Here is a 22583-nt window from a genome sequence, read left to right as displayed (position 1 = left end):
TCGAGTTATGACCAAATGAACAAACACTGTTCATTTGGTCAGTTTATACAGGGCAGCCTGCAATTTTCTAACTTTGGTCAATTTGTTCACTAGGTTTTGGTCACTTTTTGGGCATGCTTCCTAAATGAAAATTGTGTCATTTAGTGCCTATTTTCATTCCCAATTGGTCTCATACCAATTGGACTTGTAAATTCTATTTTTGGTCCCTCAAAGTTGACTTTTAGTCATGGTGCATACCCAATCCGAATTTGGCTTTGATTCAAATACTTCTAACACACTTAATTAGGTCACAAATGACCATTTCTCACCTGAAACTATGTCAAAGATATCATTTAGCACTTCTTCACATTTTTGGTCTCTAAACCCTAATGTTCAAAACCCTAATTCATGTCATTTGTTGCATTTAGCTAATTAAACACTTATAAACATGCTCCCTTAACTCAATTAAGCTTCCTAACATGTTTAGCTCAAACAAATTTATACTTTGTCCAACAAAACCCTAGCTGTCCAAAATTCTATATAATCCCTCAACAAATTTTTCTTTCCATTTTAAGTTTATTTACAAGCTCAATAAGTTAGAAATGTAAGAATTAAACTCAAATGATCAAATTTGATTACTAACCTTTTATGTAGAATTTCTTTTTCTTCAAAACTTCTTCCTTTCTTTTTCTTTTTGTTGTCAAGCTCCTTCCCAAGTGACTAGAACAAGTTTTTGTGAAGCAAGTATGAAAGAATTTGAGGTTTAATGGTGGTTTCAAAGCTTGAAGCAAGCTTTAATGGAGGTTTGTAATGGTGAGGGAGAGAGAAGGATGGAGGCGGCAACTTTGGGAGAGAAGACCAATTGATTTTTTTTTTCTTTTCCTTTCTTTTTTATGTCTTATGAAAGACCACAATTCATTTTAATTAATTTATAAATTATGGGATTTATGGCATCATGCATGATGTCATGCATGATGTCATATCCCTACACCTTAACTTTTTCATTTTCTCTTTTTTTTTTAATTAGTTTTTTAATTTAATTCTCGATCCCGAAGTTTTCTTTTCTTCGATTTTATTTGACAGTTAGGTCAGGAGTCAGCTCTCGGGGTCAATTGACCAAATTGCCCCTCGCCGGTTCATCCCGATTTGTAATTAATTCCATATTTCTTTCAGCTTCCTGACCTAATTATTTGACTGGCTTAATAGTTCTTTTTCGTAATTTTCTCTTTTCCATTGTGTTTATAAGGGTCCTAAGGACCGCGGCGTCACATTTTACGGTTCAAAATTTGAGTTTAAAACGAATTCTCAGTCATTCCCGAGAAGGTCACCCATCGCTGTGACTCTCGGCTTGTTTAACTTCTTATGTTCTGTTTTTCTTGTTTATACTTAACTAATTGGACATTACTAATTATTTGTGTTTATGGTTTATCTAGTTGTCTTAAGTATGGTTCTAATCCCCTTAATTGTCCGGACCGACTCCGGTCACCGGAGCAGTGAAATATACCAGGCTATACAAATAGGGGTGTTACTTCAAGATTATGATAACAGCTTTAGAGATTACGAACTTCACAAAATTGGTTGAAGCTGCATTAAAAGTAGAAACAGTTAGAATTAATAAGCAGAGCAGAAGGGATAGACAGTAGAAGAGAGGTCTGGGTCAGACCAATTCATCCTTTACACCTGGTAAGAAGTTCAGAGGTCCTCCTGCTCAGAGTGCTAGTCGGCCACAAGGTCAGGGCCAGTCCTAAAGGCCTAGATCTTAGTTCACACCGAGGTAAGGCCAGTCCACACCATCAGTGGGCAACTCTCCAGGGACGGTGTTCAGGGGACTAGCCCCAGCAGTTTCTTCAGCCTATCCACACTGCCATAAGTGGCATAAGGGTGATTGTTGTAGAATGACTGGGGGGTTGCTTCCAGTGTGGATCTACAGAGCATCAAATCAGAGGTTGCCCTAGGACGACTGTTACTGATGCTCCAATATCAGCAGATAGGCCTGCCCTTGCAGCTCAAAGGGACAGAAGGCCGGGTAAATCTGAGACAGCTGGTACATCACAGAGGCCTGTAACAGAGTTAGCTGAGAGGCTAGAGGCGAGGGCACCGGCAAGGGCATATGCAATGAGAGCTCAGGAGGAGCAGGACATTCCAAATGTTATCAGGGGTATGTTCACTCTCTATGACATACTTGTGCATGCATTGGTGGATCAAGGATTCACTCACTCATATATCTGCGTTGAGCTACCCGTAGAAAGGGGAATACAAATAGAGAAAAGTGACAAAGATATTCTGGTAACTAACCCACTAGGCCACAGCGTGGTAGTGAATAAAGTGTACAAAGGTTGCCCATTGAGGATTCAGAATTATGAGTTCTCAGCATACCTAATTGAACTGCCCTTCTATGAGTTTAACATGATCTTGGGAATGGATTGGCTGTCACGTTATTAGGCAATAGTGGACTATAGATTGAAGAGGATTACGTTGAAAACTCTTGAGAATGACAAGATAACAGTTGTAGGAGAAATGACAGATTTTCTTTCTAATGTCATCTCAGCCACTACTGCAAGGAAGTTGATGAGAAAAGGCTATGAAGCCTACTTGGTACACGTGGTTGACACTAGGCAAGCTAAGCTTGACCTGTGTGACATACCTAGTGTAAGTGACTTCCCTGAGCATGAAATTATTTATATATGAAATTATGAGTTGAGATGAAATATTGAAAATTGATGAGATTGTGTTGAGTTTTATTGGAGGGAAGGATAATGCATATATTGAGAGTGTTTTTAACAGGTTCTGAAGAACTGTTTTCTCAATTTTAGCCGAATTTTCTGTAAAATTTTTTAGGATCTCAAATTTATTCAAAATTTCAATAAATGGCATAAACTTCAGATGAAAGCTTTTAAACAAATAAATTAAGATTTGGGAAAGGTGATAAGATAATAAATTGAAATAGGATAAGATAAAGTACTCCAGCACACTGTATGATATGCCTTGCTCAGTTACACTGTAGATGAGTGATGGGTGTCACAAAAAGAGAGAGATTGTACCTGGCTGCATGGAGGAGAATGAAAGGCCACATTTGATATTATTTAGTTTTCTTTTTTATTTAAATGATAGCATGTAAAGCCACGTAAGCATCAAATCGGAGCTCCCATCGAAATCTGGTGATAGGGATTTTTAATGTGATAAAATTAAAGTTCGAGTATTTTTAATTGACAAAATAAAGTTCAGGGACAAAAGTGAAGTATGGCGTAAAGTTCAGGGATGGGCAATAAAAATTACCCCATCACATTATACGGTTCGATGGAGATCTCAATGGATTCTGGTTTCAAGGACTTTATGTGCAATAAAAGTTAAGTTGAATCTTTTATTTTAACAAATTAAAGTTTAAGGATGACAATGAAAAACACCTCTAAAATTCAGGACCGCTGGTGCAATTAAACCATAACAATGGATAACCTATTTTCTAATTACAGCATCAATAAATATTTGTTGGGACATGAAGTAGTGGGACCAAATTCCCACATCGGCTGGAGAAAGATAAAAAAAGGCGTTTATAGATGGAGAAAAAAGGTACTAAAGCTTCAAATGAAAGAGTTTAATTTATTTTAATTTTTACAAAATAAAAATTAAATATAATTATATGAGAATTTAATTATTTTTTTATTGTAAATAATTTATTTCAAATAAAACTTATATATTTATAAAATAGGTGAGTTAATTTTCACAACTATAATGACTAAAATTATAACTTTTTAAATACTATTTTAATTATTAGGCTAAATTATTCCTTTATATGTGATCTATGTAATTATTATAATTCCTTATCAAAAAAAAATATAAGATATTTTCATTATTATAATACTAATTATTATTATAAATAATTTTTTTAATAAATTAATTAACTATTCATATGAATAAATTTTAAATGTGGTACATGTTAAATTTGTTCATTTATTTTTTTTTTCATTTCTCTACAATTATAAAAAAAAAAATTCACGGATTTTATTTTTCGTTCACTTAAAATAAATCTTTCTAACTTTTTATTTTTGTGAATGCGTAGTATATTTCAGACAAAAAAAATGCGTACTATATATTTTCAATTAATTTTTTATGTTATTTTTTTAAAATTCTAAATTATGATTTTACAAAATTATTTTTTTTCTTTAAAAATGATGGCAAACTTATTATTTTAAGGTAATAATCTGATTAATTATAAATTCTGTAAAAAATATGCAAAGCATCTAACGTCTAAAAAATGGCTATAAAAATATTATTAATCGTTAAGATAAGAATATAAAATTCTAAATTAAAATTATCATCTTTTTTACACAAATAGCGATATATAAAAGTTTCTTTATCTGTGAAATATAAAAATTATGGTGTTTAATTTATTACGAAAATAATTATCTATAATAAAAATAGAAAGATACTATTTTTTTTTTGAAATAGGAAAATATTAATTTTTTATACTTAATAAAATTAATTATAAAATAATATTTTATAGAAATAAATAAGTTAAAAAATAAAAATCACATTTAAAAAGTTGTAGTATCAACTATTTTAGTTGTGGAAATAGACCGCCTTATGAAATTGTTCCTAATCCTATTAACTATTAGCAGGTTGGTAGTTATAAAGAACTGATTATGATTTACTAGAATTCTCTTAATGATTCTAAAAGATATGATTTAATTTGCTTCAAATGGTAAGTTTTAAAATTAAGACAAATTTTAATCAACATATGTATAAAATAAATTTTCTGTAAAGAGAAAAATATTTATTTCTTTAAGCTCTATTTATTTTGCGAAAAATATTTTTCTGGAAAATATAGTGTTTAGGATACTAAAAAAAATGAGTTAGTAGAAAATATTTTCTTAATCAAAGAGTAAACTAAACTATTTTTAAAAAAAATGGAGAAAGCCATTTTTTAAATTTTTATAATTTTATTAAAATATGAAAATAATTATGCATGCAAAATACGAGCATTGAAAATATGTTCCTAAAAAATAATTTTCTTGAAAAATATTTTTCATAAATAAGTTATTTTCCGTGAAACAAACAGAGCCTTATTACTTCCGGTTATTTAGGCAAATTAGCTTTGATAACATTATTATTTCCTGTATAATTCATGCATATATAATCTGATAATATCAATAAAATACAACACAGAGAATATTATCCTTTCAAACTTATCAATCCACAGGTCTGCTGTTACCTGCCTTTCATGAGCTTGTAGAAGTTAACTGTGTAATGTGAGTTGAACCAAACACTTTTGGTGGGCTCAGTGCCTGTAATGTGCACAAGGCACAACATTAATTCTCTGGAACTGCTTATCACAGTCAGTTTAATTGTCATCATATGTACCGTAAACAAGAACTAAAAAGAAACTTGTTCAATTTAGCCGGTTTATTGGTGGGATTATATATTCTATGTACAAGAAATCCATTCTTGCTGAGAAAGAATTTTGAATTTGCAGGACAGAATAAGCAAAACAAATGATAATTTCCCAATTAGAAGATCAATGTGATTGGTTGTACTTCCATTTATTTAAGATTATTATGTAGATGTGACTGATATTCATTCAGCATACCAGTCCAGTGTAAAAATATTTATGTGCCTCTTGGAAAATGCTCATTTTACAATTTCTTATGTTCCATTTCTTGTGAATGGTATACAACACAAATGTGAGTTCTAACAGGCCAAGCCCACCTGATCTGGAGTAAAACTAGGGGAGAGCAGTTTTCGGTTTAAACCGAAAAACCGAACCGAACCGATTAATTCGGTTCGATTTTAAAATTTAATCGGTTCGGTTCGGTTTATAATTTTGATAATTTCGGTTAATCGATTCGGTTCGATTATTTTCATAAAAAAAATCAAAAAAATCGAACAGAACCGAAATTATTAATATATATAGGAAATAAAAAAAAATCGAATCAAATTGAATCGAACCAAAATCAAAGAAAACCGAACCTAACCTTAAGATTTTTGAGCTTTGATTTCTATTTTTTTTTGTTTTTATGTTTTTATTATTTAGATTTAATGTTAAAAATATGAAATTTTATAAATTTCGGTTTGATCGGTTTAAAATCAAACCAAACCGATATTTATCGGTTCGATTCGATTCAATTTTCTCTTATCAATCGGTTCGGTTCTATTTTTAAAATTTTTAATTTTCGATTTTCGATTTTATCGGTTTGGAACCGGACCGACCGTTTGCACACCCCTAAGTAAAACTCAGCTTCTCAAAGCACAGCTAAAAATGAGCTGATCCAAAGTAGTGTGGCAGCCACTTGGGCTTAGGCTTGGGCTTTTTGCCAAACCAAGGGGAAAATATATATATATATTATTCATTCCATGTCCATCAATTTGGGGCTTTGTCTTGCCACAGCTAGCGTGTTATGCAATTCATTAAAATTAAAATCTTTATTTAAATACAAAGAAAGATTACAGTCATGCTCACAAGTCACGGGCATGGCTGAGCAAACATATCTACACTATACAAACCACTATACCATGGCTGGCTGAAATCATGAATTTCACCTAGTTACAGGCTATCTATATTACAAGAAGCTAATCATATTATTTCTAAAAGAAACTTCACCGACTTATTTTCTGTAGTGACTTGTGAATTTATATAAAACATAATTTGAAGTTTAATGGTGTAGGCATATTCATGGATGGATGTTTCAAAAGAGGCCAAGCAATACATTTTACAGCAGTGCTAATTCTGTAATGCTTGAAGCGATGATCAAAGTGATAGTTGACAACTGTTTGATATCTTTTCCTGATCCTGAATGCAGAGGTGCAGGAGGCAACAAGGGCCCAATTGGTGTCTCAAGAATTTTTAAGGGTTTGGTTCTCTCACTTCCAGAGGGAGATATATTGCCTTTTGAATGTCTTGAAGCATTTCTGTGGTGGAGTCATATCTATTGCTAGAATTAAAGAACATTTGAAATACTTTCAAAAAAGACAAGTAGAGATGCCTGCATTGTTTTGGCAAATCTTTAAAGCCATCTTTCAGAGCATGCTGAATTAACTCTCTTTTCTTTTCTTTGAGTATCTCTTTGGTAATTGCTATTGAATCTTCAACTTCTGCTCCCGGCTTCTTTTCCAAGCGGAGCAAAACAAAGTTTGTTTTTCCATCTTTCTGTTCCTTCTAAAGTTGAACAAGATAATGCTATTATAAGTAGACTTAGAATGATTAATTAGAACAAATAAATATCATGAAAAATGTTAAATCTACCTCATAACTCTGAATATCATTCAACAAACGAGGGATGATCATAACCAGTTTGGTAATAGCTTCATATTTGGGTGGCTTGAGTTTGTGTTTTAGTAAACTTGGGTTCAAGAAACATGAAGCTGGAAGAACCACGGTGTGTGTAGCAATAGATGTCATGCCAGTTTCAAGGTAATCCTCTGCTGATGGTATGGATCCACTTCTGCTCCACTTAGCTTCCGTAAACCATGCATTGAATGTTTCATACCACTTCATATATGCATAGAAGAAACAAAATTTTTCCAAGATTAATGGACAGAGCAGGCAAGATTGCAAACTATGGGAAAAACTGTGAAAATTTAAGCTTACTATATATCGAAGACTGGCTGTTATATCACTTCCTTCTTGTTGGAGGTATGTTGCTGCCATTTCTCTTACAAGATCATCGAGGACATCAAAGATAATCCTACTATGCCCGCTCAAGCCTTCAGTATCCCATCTGTTAAATTCATCAAGCAGGGGAAAAAGTAAGATTGAAGAAATCAAATTGAGTCTTTTGGATTTTGGTTACTGAACTGTATGGTAAGCACAGTGGGATACCTTCGGATAGCATCGGTGAGTTTTTCCAGCTCACCTAGGGAACCTTCCATGTCGAAAAAATCATTAGCAACTGTGATAATTATTCCACTCTTTGCAATTGTCATTCGTATGTCAGAATCCAGAGGCAGTGAAGCACTGGCAGAAACAGCAAAATAACAATATGCAGTTTTCTCCCGAGCAAATCCCATATCAGTAAGACTCCAGCTCTTAGACCACCTGCCACGTTAAAACAATATATGTGTGATAACTAATTAGCAAATCTCCCACTATTGTTTCTAGACAATAGTAAGTAATATTGATGAAAAAAATTATATATATTTACCTTTTCAGCCCCTCCAATTCCTTCATGTAAATCGAGGGTCGAAACTCGCGGTTTCTTGTGGCAAGTTGCATTAGCCTGTCATTGTGAAGGCTTGAAAACCTGATGTCAAAATCTCTTTCGTTACTAATGTGAATGTGAGCTCTATAACATCATTTATGTTGTTCCCATTTTCTTTTAGTCCATTTGATATTGTTTATATTATTACATAGAGGAGTTCTATACCTAACAAAGGAGGCTTTTCCCATCCATAGAGCAGTGATTCTTTTCCTCAATCCACATCCTGTGGTCTAGTTGATCTAGTCTAGCCAGCCATGGAAACCTCAACTCATGCTTTATTTTGCATAATTGCAGCATAGAAAAATTGTGAACAGTTCTCAAACTCTGAAGTTTGGAAAATATTCTCCATGTTTCTAATTATTCGTTATAACAAATATAAACTTTACCAACACTTTTTTAACATCATTTTATAAATAATGTTAAAATAATAAATAACATCAAATAACGTAGTTTGACATCAAGATATCATATAACCTAATAAATAATATATATAACATTATATTTAATAGTGCTGTAAATTACTATAAAAGTATTGTTAAAACCTTTAGGTTATTGGATTTATGGACATCACTATATGCTTGTTAATAATTCTTATTGACAACATGTTTTAAATTTTTAAAAGTATATATGGCATGCTATTAAAGTCTAAATTTGTTATAGTGATATCTGCCTTAACATGGGTGCAGAAAATTCCCGAGAGATTTTTTTCCCCTGATTGTGTATATAAATGTACATTTCTTGAAAATGATTTCTGAAATCAGGTTTTCGAAGGTGAGGTTTCTGTTCTGTAAGATAGTGAATTACCATTGTGTGAAAATTTTGGAATGGGAAATCCTTTTGTTTTCTGGTTTCTACTGGTATGCTTTTCTCTAGTAATTTCCTTGAAAAAGATTGAGCCTCCTCAAGTTCATATTCCACAGGAAACATAAGATCGGTGGCCATGTGAACGTTAAGCATTACACTTGAGAAGAATTCCTGATTGTTTTTTATATGATCTTGAATTCCTTCATCTAAAAAGCAACAAAACATCCCTGAAAATCCAAAAAAAAATTAAAAAAGTTATTTAATTAATAAAATTATCCGACACCTTATGAGAAGAAATTAACAGTCCTTGCAACTGGGTCCAGAACTCATACCTGGTGACACTTTATATCCATGCATCCGAAGAAGCCAAAATGCCAAAGAATCTTTGTATAGCGGTGATAGAAGAAGAACAACTGAATTGATTGATTTTGCATTTGATTCTTGGTCCATGTAATTACTATACAAGTCAAAATAAAATGTTACTGGTCAAGGCTATCAACTTTAGTTCGGTGGTATTGAGTGAGTCATTTTTAGAACGGCGAGATTTCTCGGTTTGTCTCAATCAAAGTTAAATTTAAAAAAGTGTTGATATATATATATAAAATTTCATAGGAGTCCCATTAAAATTTAAACTCAAACGTCGGAGTTCTGGAGATTTATTAACTACCTGTGAACAAGTTCCAATATTTTTCCAATCACTTGCTTGAAATGTTCAGCCAAACCCAGCCTTTGTAATTGGTTGACCATGCAAAGCTTTATTAGCTCTTCATCCATGGGATATGTTGGTAGAACTGCCTCAAAAGTAAGGTAATTTCCGCTTATTAGTATGGGAAAAAAAGATAGAATAACAACCATTAGAATGGAGAAAAGGGATAAAACTATTAAGGAAAATAAGCATGAAAAGAAAAAAAAAATTTGCAAGAAAATATTTCTAACCTCCTTTAGGACATTTTTCAATGAGATTTTGAAGGTAACTTAAACAGTCTTCGTTTCCAGTAGCCATGAAAGCTCGTGCAGTAGCAGAGGGGGACTGGAATAACGAACCATCATTAGACAAGTGCTTAACAACATGTTCTTGATCGATATTGTACAGAGGCAAAGCTTTAAGATAAGCTAATAATGGAGGGTAATGGTACTTGTCTACGAGTTTCTCCCTGTGGGAAGGAAAACGTTGTTTTCAATAAGGCGTCATCATATCTTCAAACCAGGATTCCATCATCATAGCATTAGCAACTGAAACAGTGGCAGAGCAAGTGGGGAGACAAGGGCTCCACAAACCCTTTAAACTTTAGCTATTGGCAGCTTTGCCCCGTTTTTTCACAAAGAAAGAATGATCCATGCGACTTACACTGTGTTTGAGAATGAGTTTCTATGTAAGGTAAGGTTTTTGGATACCTCATCACTTGTTTTTTCAACTTATTAAATTAGTGAATTAAGCAAGTTTTAGTATCTTATCTTTTATTATCTTTAAAAAATCTTTATATACTTCAACCAAATATAATATTCATCTGTAGTTTCTTGATAGTAGTCATATTTGAATCTCGTTATTAGCCTCCTAACCTAGTGGCTAGTGGCATAAATATGATAGAGGGTTTTCCGAAATGTGAAAGATGTAATAATTTTTCATTAGATGTTAATGGCTGGAGTATGATAAGCCTATTTATATATCATTTTTTTTTTAAAAAAAAAATGGTTTTGCAACTTCAAAGTAACTCGGAGGAGATTTTGGAAAGCTACCCCTGAAGAATCTCCTGCCTTCTACAGAATATGTCCATTACTGCGCCCTTCAACCTGTCAGGGAAGACAATGTCGAGGCCATTTGTCCGCGCAAGCTCAATCATTGCAAGGAAAATAATGGCAAACCATCGAGGGCACGACTCGGATATTTCTCCAATTAGCTTCTTTGCATTAGCCTGAATGAATGCCAAACCTGACATACACAACCAATCAGTATCAATTACAGATATTGGATTTTATTGAGAATTCCACCATATATAAAATGAGATTATTATTATTATTATTATTATTATTATTATTATAAAGGTTATTATTATTATTATTAATTTTTTATGAAAAAGATAAGGCTATTTTACATGCATATTTAATTTATGATATGCTTTATGGTTACTTTGATTTTATTATAAATAAGATAAAAAATAATATGATTTAATTATTTTATTATAAAAAATAATATGATTTAATTAAAATTTAAAATTTATCTCATGTGATTTTTATAAAATAATATTTTTTTGGTAAAATTATTAATTACGAAATAATAACTTAACAGATTGAAAGGGTAAAGTTCTTTCGTATAAAAAACAAATAACAATTTTAAAAAATTCAATCGATAAATTATATATAACAAATTTTATTAAAAGATTATAGAAATAAATTACTCATTTATTATAGGAAATCACATTAAATTAAATAATTAATTATGTTACATATAATTTTTATAACAATTATTTTTTTCCCTCTAATTAATAAATTTTTTATAATTAATTATTTTGAGGAAAAATCATTTTACAAAAATCACATGAAATGAGTTGTAAATTTATATTAAATTATTTTTTTACAATAAAATAATTTTATTTTGTGTGAAACTAAGTAATCATAGAAGACAACGTAATTTGGGTGATTATTAATTTATTTATAAATAAATAAATAAATATATTTTCTATATTATAAATTAATTTTATTCTTTATATATAATTTTTAATTCTGACATGATTAATTTATTTTAATAGAATCAGAAACATAATTAAGTTTAATATGATGTATGAAAATCAACTTGTTAGTTAATTTACTGGAAAATATAATCATCCTCATCTTCAAATTATGTGTATATATGTATATATACACACACAACTAACAAACAAATTTAAGAACTTGCGGTTGAGCTATATATATATATATATATATATATATATATATATGTATGTATAGCTCAACCACAAGTTCTTAAATATGTTAGGTAGGTGCGTGTGCATGTATATTAAGAAATAGAATCATTTTTCCTGGTGGAAGTGTTAATTTGTTACCTCTATCAAACATTACTTCTTCAGCATTCCATCTTTTAAGTGCAACCATGCAAGCGATGGTTGCCGGAAGGCACCCAATAGTGGGCATGCCACGGCCGTCACAGTCTCCCCAAAATCCGTCTTTTTCCGGTTGCAGAGCACCCAATACAAGCAATTCTCGAACATGGGCTGTAGAGGGTTGCAACTATCAGGAACCTTGCCTAGCCATACAGCGTCATAAGCAGAGTTGGCGCTAAGGGAATAGGGACTATTAATTATAAGATTTTATCCGGTAATTAATATTACCATATGGGCCAAAATTAATTTCTTTAATATGGTCTAATATTAATTGATATTTACTTTAATTAATACAAATCCTAATTATATAAGGGTTACTTTAATTGAAATAAATCATAATTCTAATTGTATAAATATATTTGATGGACGTACCAGATTAAGTCTTGGATATATATATATAAGCTGGTACTCTCTCTACCTATAAGGTTACACGCATTTTCTTTCATAAAGTTAGAAATATTATGGTCATCTCAAGAAACTCTTCCATCAATAAAGTTTTGTGTGTGAATCAAGAAGGGTCAAGGGGGAGAAATCAGTTTATTTAATCAAAGGGTCTCTCTCAATTATTACCATGGTTCAATTAAAACTCCGTATCAGGTATGCTTTCTAGATCTGTGAAAAATTATTTGTTCAAGATCCATTATTAGGATGATAGTTGAATCTTATATTTATGATTCACATTATATTTACGATTGTTATGATATATTAAGATTTATTAGTATGCGGTATCAGAGCCCTAGGTTTTGAACAATTAAATTTCTTCATTAAATTTATGATGATGAACATAATATTGAAGTTCTTACTTGTTATTAGATATGGGTAGAATTAAAGTGTAGATCGTGAAAGTTTTAAGATTAATGTTAATGATTAAAATAATTATAATAATATTATTATTAAAATTTGACCCAATTAAGTTTTGGGCATGAGTATTATTAACATGATGAAAAATCATGTTATAAAGAGATTTAAATTTGAGATCATGTTTTACCAAAAGAAAGAAATTAAAACGAACAAAAAAAAAATTATATATCAAAGTGGCGTAATTGTTTTGGCCATGAATTTCAAACTACATGAAAACATGTTTGTAATGGAAAATGCGTAAAATTAATTAATTAATTAATTAATTACTAAATTAAAGTTTTGACCCAAATTTAATTAGGCTATGAAAGTTCAACACGATGAAGAAAACATGTTTGAAAGAATAATTCTTTTGGGAACATGTTCTCCCAAAAGCAAGGAAAGCGAAAAAAAAAATTATATTTTCTACCCAATCTAATTAAGATTTGTAATTAAACCTAATAAATGAACAAATATTAAGTTTATTAAGATACATAATTTATATACATGCCTTATGATATTTTTTTTAGTTTGTTAGTTACCAAAGTGGCCAAACTAAAATAAAATAAAATAAATAGTTTATTAGTCACCAAAGTGGCTGAACTATGAATAATGTTTACATGCATATAAAAAATTATCAATTATCCATACTAATAGATGCCTATGACAAAAAATGGATTAATTGATACCCACTAGTCATTAGAACTTAAGGATTTTACCCAAAGGCAAATCAATTATTCTATGATAGTGAGAATTATAAGGACAATAATATTTTTTCAAATATATATTAGATGTCCAAAGACAACATATATATTTGAATTAAGTTACTTATAATCTAATCAAGTTTAAAGGCATTTAATTTAAGATAGTATATTATAGTATCTATCCAAAGGGAAACTATAGTATACTCTAATTGTTAAAGTTATTTGAATCTATTTTGAGCATATAAATATAATATTACAGCTTCTCTTCATTTGCAAGCTTAATCTGTTATTGTTTTAATGCGTTGAACTTCTTTAAATGATGTGAGCAAGTCAAATTCTATTTAGATGTCTTGGACCTTGACTTCGCATTATTAGAAGGCTAACTCGCTACTATTATAGATATAAGCAGTGAGGAAGAGAAGTTATACCATAAGCAATAGGAATCGGTAAACAAATTGAGTCTTATGTTTTTGCGAATGACTATTGCCAATAACACCAAGACTATAATTTCACATCCTGAAAATACAAAAGAATATCTTAAACTTATAAAAGATATGTTCTATTCTGAAGCTAAGTCACTCACTGGTACTCTAATGGCATAACTCACGACCATAAGTATGATGGATCAAAGAGTATGCAAGAGCACATTATTGAAATGAGTGATATTGCAATAAAGCTAGAAACTTTAAGGATGATGGTTGATGATTCCTTCTTGGTGTAGTTCATTATGAACTCAATACCGCTTGAATATAAGCCATCTCAAATTAACTATAACACTATTGAGGATAAGTGGAATGGTAATGAATTGGCTAATAAGCTAGTTTAGGAGGAAATAAGACTAAAAAAATCAAGGGACTCATTCTGTCAACATTATGGGTCAAGAAGCTAATAAAGGACTTAAAGTTAAAGCATACAAGTTTAAGAAGAAAAACAAAGGATCTTCAAATGTTACTCAAGCTGAGTAAAATGAACAAATGAATGAGTGTCGCTTTTGTACGAGAGTAAGACACTATCAGAAAGATTAACTAAAAAATAAAGCTTAATTTGAAAAGAAAGGTAATTTTTATGCTTATGTATGTTTCAAATCAAACTTATTTGAAGTTTCTAATAATACTTGGTGGCTTGATTTTGGTGCTACTATTTATATCTCCAATGTGATGAAGGATTCCTTACGGTCCAAATCGAAAACCCAACTAAGACTTCCTATTTATGGGGAACCATATAAAGGCTCCAATTGAAGGCATAGAGACTTACCATTTGATCTAAGATAATGGCTATCAACTAGACCTATTCAAAACCTTCTATGTGCTTAAAATTTCTAGGAATGTCATTTTTGTTTCAAAACTTGATGAATTTGGATTCAATGTTAAGTTTGGGCATGGATGTTTCAGTTTATTTAATAATAATGATAATTCCATTATTGTTTTTGGAATTCTTACTGATGATCTATATATACTGAAACTTGATAATAATTTTGTTGAATCATTGCCTTTCACTTATAACAATATTGGAATTAAGCATACTAGACTGAATGAGAATTCTGTTTTCTTGTGACATAAGTGTTTGGGTCATATATCCAAAGAAAGATTAGAAAGGTCAATGAATAATGAGATCCTACCAAGTTTTGATATTATTGATCTTAATGTGTGTGGATTGCATTAAGAGAAAGCAAATCAAACACAATAAGAAAAAAGCCACAAGAAGCATTAAACTTCTTGAAATTATACACACTAATATATGTAGGCCTTTTGATACTCCATCTTTTGATAGAGAAAAGTATTTTATTTACTTTATTAATGATTTTTCATGTTATGAACATATTTAGTTGCTTAATGAAAAATCTCAATCAATAAATGCACTTGAAGTGTACATAAATGAGGTTGAGAGGCAATTAGATAGAAAAGTGAAAATAGTAAGGTTAGATAAAGGTAGTGAATACTATGGAAAACATATTGAAATGAGACAATGTCTTGATCCATTTGTAAAGTTTTTAGAAAGTTATAGCATATGTGCACAATATACTATGCCAAGTACTCCTCAATAAAATGAGGTGGTGGAAAGGCAAAATCGGACTTTAATGGATGTGGTTAGGACTTTGATGAGTAACTTTTTTTACCTATATCTTTGTAGATATATGCACTTAAAACCATTGTATACTTGCTAAACAGGGTTCCTAGTAAGGCAGTCTCAAAAATACCTTATAAATTGTGGACTAGAAGGAAACCTAATTTAAGACACCTGTATGTTTGGGGTTGTCGAGTGAAAGCAAGAATTTATAATCCACATGAAAAGATATTAGATTCTCGAATGATAAGTAGATACTTTACTGGTCATCCAGAGAAATCTAAAGGGTATAGGTTTTATATTCTAAACCATAGTTCGAAAATTGTGAAAACTAGTAATGCTAAATTTCTTGAAGAATGATGAAGTTAGTGGGAGTGTTGAAAGACATGATGTAGATATATAGGAAATTAAAGTTGATTTTCTTGTGCCTATTAATGTTTTTATATCCACCCCTACTCCAGGTGTTGTTCTAGCAGTTGTTGAATGCTTACGCAACATGATGATGAAACATCCTTAAGAAGCTAACCTATGAAGAACTAACAAATGTGAATCACAAAAAAAAAAAAAAGCCATTAAGAATATCTCAAAGAGAAAAGAGATTGGCAATGGCTAATCATTATGTGGTTTACCTGGAAGAGTTTGATTTTGATATAAGGAATCAATAAAGATTGAGTTTCATTTTCATAAGCCATAGGAAAGTATTGAGTCTGACAAGTGGTTAGATGCAATGAAAGATGAGTTAAAATCCATGGAACAGAATGAAGTATGAGATTTCATCGAATTGCTTAAAGGATTTAAATGAGTTGGGTGTAAATGGGTCTTTAAGACCAAGCGCAACTCGAATCGCAAAATCAAACAATATAAAGCAAGATTTATTGCCAAGGGTTATACTCAGAAGGATGGTGTTGACTATAAAGAAATATTTTCACCAGTCTCAAAGAAAGACTTATTAAGAATTATCATGGCATTGGTGGCTCATTATGACTTAGAGTTGCACCAAATGGATGTGAAAACAACCTTTCTAAATGGAGAACTTAAAGAGGAAGTTTATATGAACCAACCTAAAGATTTCTCAGTTGAAGGAAAAGGCCATATGGTGTGTAAACTTAAGAAATTAATATACGAACTTAAGCAAGCTTCCCGCTAATAGTATATTAAGTTCAATGATACCATAAAGTCTTTTGATTTTAAGGAAAACATTGTTGATCGATGTATATATCAAAAGATCAGTGGGAGTAAGTTTATTTTCTTAATTTTGTATGTTGATGATATCTTGCTTGCTGTAAATGATTTGGGCATATTACGTGAGACTAAAAATTTTCTCTCAATGAATTTTGAAATAAAAGATATGGGAGATTTAATATGCATAAATGTTCAGCAGGAATTATTCCCATACAAAAAGGGGATAAATTTAGTCTCAATCAATGTCCAAAGAATGATGTGGAACATAAAGAAATAGAATCAATTCCTTATGCTTCAGTTGTGGACAGTTTGATGTATGCTCAAACCTGCACAAGACCCGACATTAGCTTTGTTGTTGGAATGCTTGGTAGATATCAAAGTAATCCTATAATCCATCACTGGAAAGCTGCAAAGAAAGTTTTACAATACCTGCAAGGAACTAAGGATCACATGCTCACTTATAAGAGATCTAATCATTTGGAAGTGGTTGGATACTTAGATTCAGATTTTGCTGGATGTGTTGATAGTAGAAAGTCTACTTTTTGGCTACCTGTTCCTATTAACTGAAGGGGCAGTATCATGGAAAAGTGCCAAACAATCTATTATTACTTCATCCACTATGAAAGCAGAATTTGTGGCATGTTTTGAAGCCACAATTCATGCATTATGGATGCGGAACTTTATCTCAGGACTTGGAGTAGTCAACACCATTAGCAAGACGCTAAGAATTTATTGTGATAATTCCACAGCAATATTTTTCTCCAAGAACGACAAATATTCGAAGGATGCCAAACATATGGAATTAAAGTATTTTGCCGTTAAGGAGGAAATTCAGAAACGAAAAGTGTCTATTGAGCACATTAATACTGATCTCATGATTGCAGATCCATTGACTAAAGGTTTACAACCTAAGACATCTAAAGAACATATGCTTAGAATGGGTCTTGGTTGTATTAATTAATGATGTATTTGCTTTGACACTCTGAGCTCATTGATTTGTTTTCTGACATATATTAATGGATTTTTTATTTTCTCAAAATTGTGTACACATAATATCTTGAGTGAATAATAACAGAAAAAGTCTTTTCAAGACATTATTGTGGACCATGATGTGATATACATATATCCATTATGTAACTACTATGGTAAGTTGCTAGTATTGTGGTATATGGAAGGAAGTATTGAATGAGCGAAAGCATGAAAAATACAAGTTTAGACTATTGAAATTCAAAATTTTTCTTCTAGGGTCACATACATCATGCAAGATTTATTTTTATCTATTTGATTTCAATAATAAACAGCATATTAAAACTCTTTTAATATATTTTTGGATCTACATTTGCCATTTAAGATTTTAGAATTAACAGATTAATTCATTATAACTCTAGATTAGATCAAGAACAAGTGCACTAACATGTTTGATGCACTGCAGTGTGTTTGGCACCTTTGGGATTCCTAGGACACCAGATGTTGTCTCTCTAGCTTGTCCACACTAAGATCACCAATGGCAGCCTCTTGAACAGCTTCTAAAGCTTTTCCAATCAATTAGAAAATCAGGTTTTGCCTTTTGAGAGATTACAGATGTAAACAGGACACTAGAAACGATTTCTAGTATTTTTAATTCAAGAGATTGTTGGGAAATCTCTTTGAATTGATGAGAGATGAAGAAGATGAAAGGGAGAGGTGCTTTGGGGTGGCACCAATGAAACAAATAGCAGCTAGGTATTTTTCTTTTCATCTTTCCCTTAGATAGCTAGGTTACCACTTAAAACCCTTGCCACATGTCACCTTCTGATTGGCTTTAGGTTTAATTGACCCAATCACATTGTGCCAAGTGTTAAACCTATATTTAATCTTGACTTTAATCATCTTACATGATTAAAAGACATATGGCAAGCTTAAGTGTAGTGCCATGTGACACCATCTCATGGTGCCACATGTCACCATGTGAAATGATCAAAATACCCCTGTGTCTTAATTTTGAGTTCTCAACCCAAAATAATTATTTCTCTTCTTCTAATCTATTTATATCAAATATAAATTAATTAATTAATCTCTATTAATTAATTTCTCATTAATTAAATTCATATTTAAACACTTTAAATATAAATTTAACTTATACTATACATCCAATAACCTAGATTTGGTTTTAAGCCATGCTAGGGACTTTGCAATCTAATTGCAAACCAAACCTATTTAATTAATTAATTAAACTCTTTAATTAATTAATTAAATCATATTTAATTTGGTGATTACTTGTGTATGTGTGTGACTTACTAGGCTCATCACTAATTAGTAATGAGACATGATATCAACTCTTAATATCATCAGAACTCTTCCTTACCATAAATGATTTCTCTAAATCATTTTATGCACCTCATAGACCATGGTTAACACCTAGCATAGCATGCCATGACCACCCAATTAGTAATAAGGTTTACCTTAAATGAACCTATAATCATATGTTACCATGCACTAGAATCTCTCTGCTACAAAATCTCAACTCAAGCTGGAGTCATGGTTTATGTCAAACCCCATTTGCTATGAATATTATGTTCTCTTTTAATTCCAGTTCTTGATTAAAAAGATTTTCTCATCAGAAACTCTTTTCTGAATAAATCTATCTGTCCTGGCCAGGAGCTTGAAATATCGAGAATAATTAAATGAACATAGGATTTTATCCCTATTTACATAGAGGAACAGATTCCATCTTGATAAACACCTACCTCCATATATAACTAGTAGGAGCCAACACATGCCCATATACCCATACACAGTACAAGTATAAAAGCAGTATCAAACTCAAACCACCTATATACAAGATAACTGTGCTATTTCAGGTCTAAAGATTATATGCACTGATATGATTTATGACAATGCATTGACAAGAGTAAACTCCATGTGCTTGTCATAACTGTCACTGATTCGGCCAACTTATCAAGTATAAATGCATATCATGTTTGTTATATAGAATGAGACTCATCATTCCATTTTATTTACATCTCATATAAATAACTTGGAAACAAACATGATTACAATCTTTCTAGATAAGTCATGTCCTTATTGTGAAGTATCCTCGATTGTGAACCTATTTATGATACTTTGTGCTAGAAATACTGTCACTCATATTCTTAACAACTTAAGAATAATATTTTTAACAAAATATCAATGGACCTTTTTTATTACACATAAATATATTATGTAAACGGAAAAGTGAAAATGCATTTTTAATTAATAAAACATGTACAATATACATACTAAATGATATGCTCTAAGGCATACTACTAACAAGTATGTGATTAAATAATGTACAATCGCCATAACCCACACTTAATAATTTATTATATGAAGGTAATTGCGAAGTACATTATGGAAAGAATTTATATGGAAATAATTTGTTTATTCCATGCGTGCCTAATGTTTATGTTATTAAAGTTTATATCACTTAATTATTGTGCCAAGTGGGAGAATGTAAGATTTTATTCGGTAATTAATATTACCATATGGGCCAAAATTAATTCCTTTAATGTGGCCCAATATTAATTAATAGGATTACTAGTAAATCCTAAGTCTAATTTTATAAGGATACTTGATGGACGTACCAGATTAAATCTTATATATATATATATAAGCTGGTCCTCTCTCTACCCATAAGGTCATACACATTCTCTTTCATAAAGTCAGAGATATTATGGTCATTTCAAGAAAGTCTTCCATCAATAAAGTTTTGTATATGAATCAAGAAGGGTCAAGAGAGAGAAATCAGTTTATTGAATCAAAGAGTCTCTCTCAATTATTACCATGGCTCAATTAAAATTCCGCTTCAGATACGCTTTATAGATCTGTGAGAATTTATTTATTTAAGATCCATTATTAGGATGATAGTTAAATTTTATATTTATGATTCACATTATGTTTATAATTGTTATGATCTATTAAGATTTATTAGCATCAATGGCTAGGAACATCTCTTCCTTAACCTTTTCAGCTGAAGCATACATGGAGGACTGAGAGGATTTCATTTTTAATCTAATGAAGTAGAAATTAAAGAAATGATTTGAGTCTAATAAGCTCGAGTGAGCCTCAAAAGAAAGGAAGTTTCCCTATAAATGGAGGGAGATCTTGAATGAATTCAACGTGATTACGTAAAACGTGCGGCATATTTTACATTGTGCTGTCATTAGTATCCCACACGGTGGCGAGTACGGGCTTGCATTGTGAGCACTAAAAGCGGGGAAAATTTTAACATAAGAGTTTTGCCCCTGTGTGTTGATGTATACGTCCAATCAATTTAAATACGTCATATTATATAAAATTATGGTGATTTTATTTAAATTTATGATATAACCTACTTAAAATATAATTTATTAATTTTATATTTATTGGGTGTATATATCCTCGATGTCGTACAAAATTTTTTCAGATTTTAGTATGTTACTATTGTGATAAGGCCTAAAAGTTAAATAGAATAAAACTAAAATAGGAGTGTACAATCCATCGGTTTAGAAATTCACAAGTCTAAACACAGCACTACCACTTCTCAAATCCTTATGAAACAGAGCACTATCTCTTAACAAGAATCAACAACCCGGCAAAGAAAAAAATTTGCAACCAAGCAACAATCAATAACCCAGCAACAATCGACATAAAATCTTATAATACAACAATCAACAATTCAAAATTTGCAAAGGAAAAAAAAAAAAAACAATCAAAAACCCAATTGAGAATATGAAGAACACCCACAAATAGCCTCTACAAATTGAAAAAACACAAGATAAACACACGTAGGGTGGAGCTACGAGTGGACTAGAGGGGGCCATGGCCCCTAAGCTCCATAGCTCACTCTGGCACCTAGCTTTTAATTTTTTTAATTAAATTTTTTTAAATATATTTAAAAATTAAATGTTTATATATTATATAAAAATTTTCTTATTAATAATTATAAATGCAGTTGATAAGTATAAATCACAAACATATATTATTTAATATTTCATATTAATTCATCAATAATTCTCCATTTAAAGTAAACATATTTCATTTTTATTTATTTTTACTTTATTATAAAATTAATTTTACTAACTTTTAATAAATTAGTTGATAAAATAGTGGATAAAATAGATTGAATAAAATAATTAGTAAATTTATTTTTGTTTTTAAGTGTTATAGTTTAGAATGATAATATTTTATACAACATATTTTAAGTATGTCTAAAAATAATAATTTTTTTAATTATATAAGTGAATGTAAATTATTAATAAATTATTTTATAATTTTATTTGACCCTTCAAATATTATATGGTCAAACTCTTACCACTACAAACACAAAGAACACCCATATAAAACAAATAAGTAGAAGACGAAGAAGAAGGAGAAGAAGGGCCTGGAAGCTGTTTGGGCTAGTTGAGTTTGTGGTGGGATACAAAATAGCTAAATTGATGATTAAATGACCTTACCCTAACTACTACAATAATTTCAGTTAATCATTTTGCGCCGTGTGGCTTGAGCTTGAAAATTATTGTGGCCAGTTAGACTTTATCTTGTAATGTAAGATTCTTGGACTATAGAATTATGAAGTAGGCTCAACCCGATCAAAATCAAGACCAAAGCTAATCAAAAGCTTTTGGGTGTAGAATGGCTCATAACTGGTTAATAGGAAGACGAATTCGATCTCCTTTTAGCCTTGAACAAGCTTAGGAGCCGCGCGATCCTGCAGTTTATATATA

The 22583-nt window shown here is 31.0% G+C and overlaps 1 pseudogene; it reads right to left on the bottom strand.

The window, feature by feature from the left end:
* Positions 1 to 6603: 6603 nt before the first annotated feature.
* On the bottom strand, positions 6604 to 20882 carry LOC110633545 ((E,E)-geranyllinalool synthase-like; annotated as a pseudogene).
* Positions 20883 to 22583: the final 1701 nt, after the last annotated feature.

This window comes from Hevea brasiliensis, chromosome 11 (genome assembly GCF_030052815.1).
Source record: "Hevea brasiliensis isolate MT/VB/25A 57/8 chromosome 11, ASM3005281v1, whole genome shotgun sequence".
NCBI classification, from domain to species: Eukaryota; Viridiplantae; Streptophyta; class Magnoliopsida; order Malpighiales; family Euphorbiaceae; genus Hevea; species Hevea brasiliensis.
Note: the sequence above shows the minus strand (reverse complement) of the source record. Positions and strands in the feature narration are given on the sequence as shown.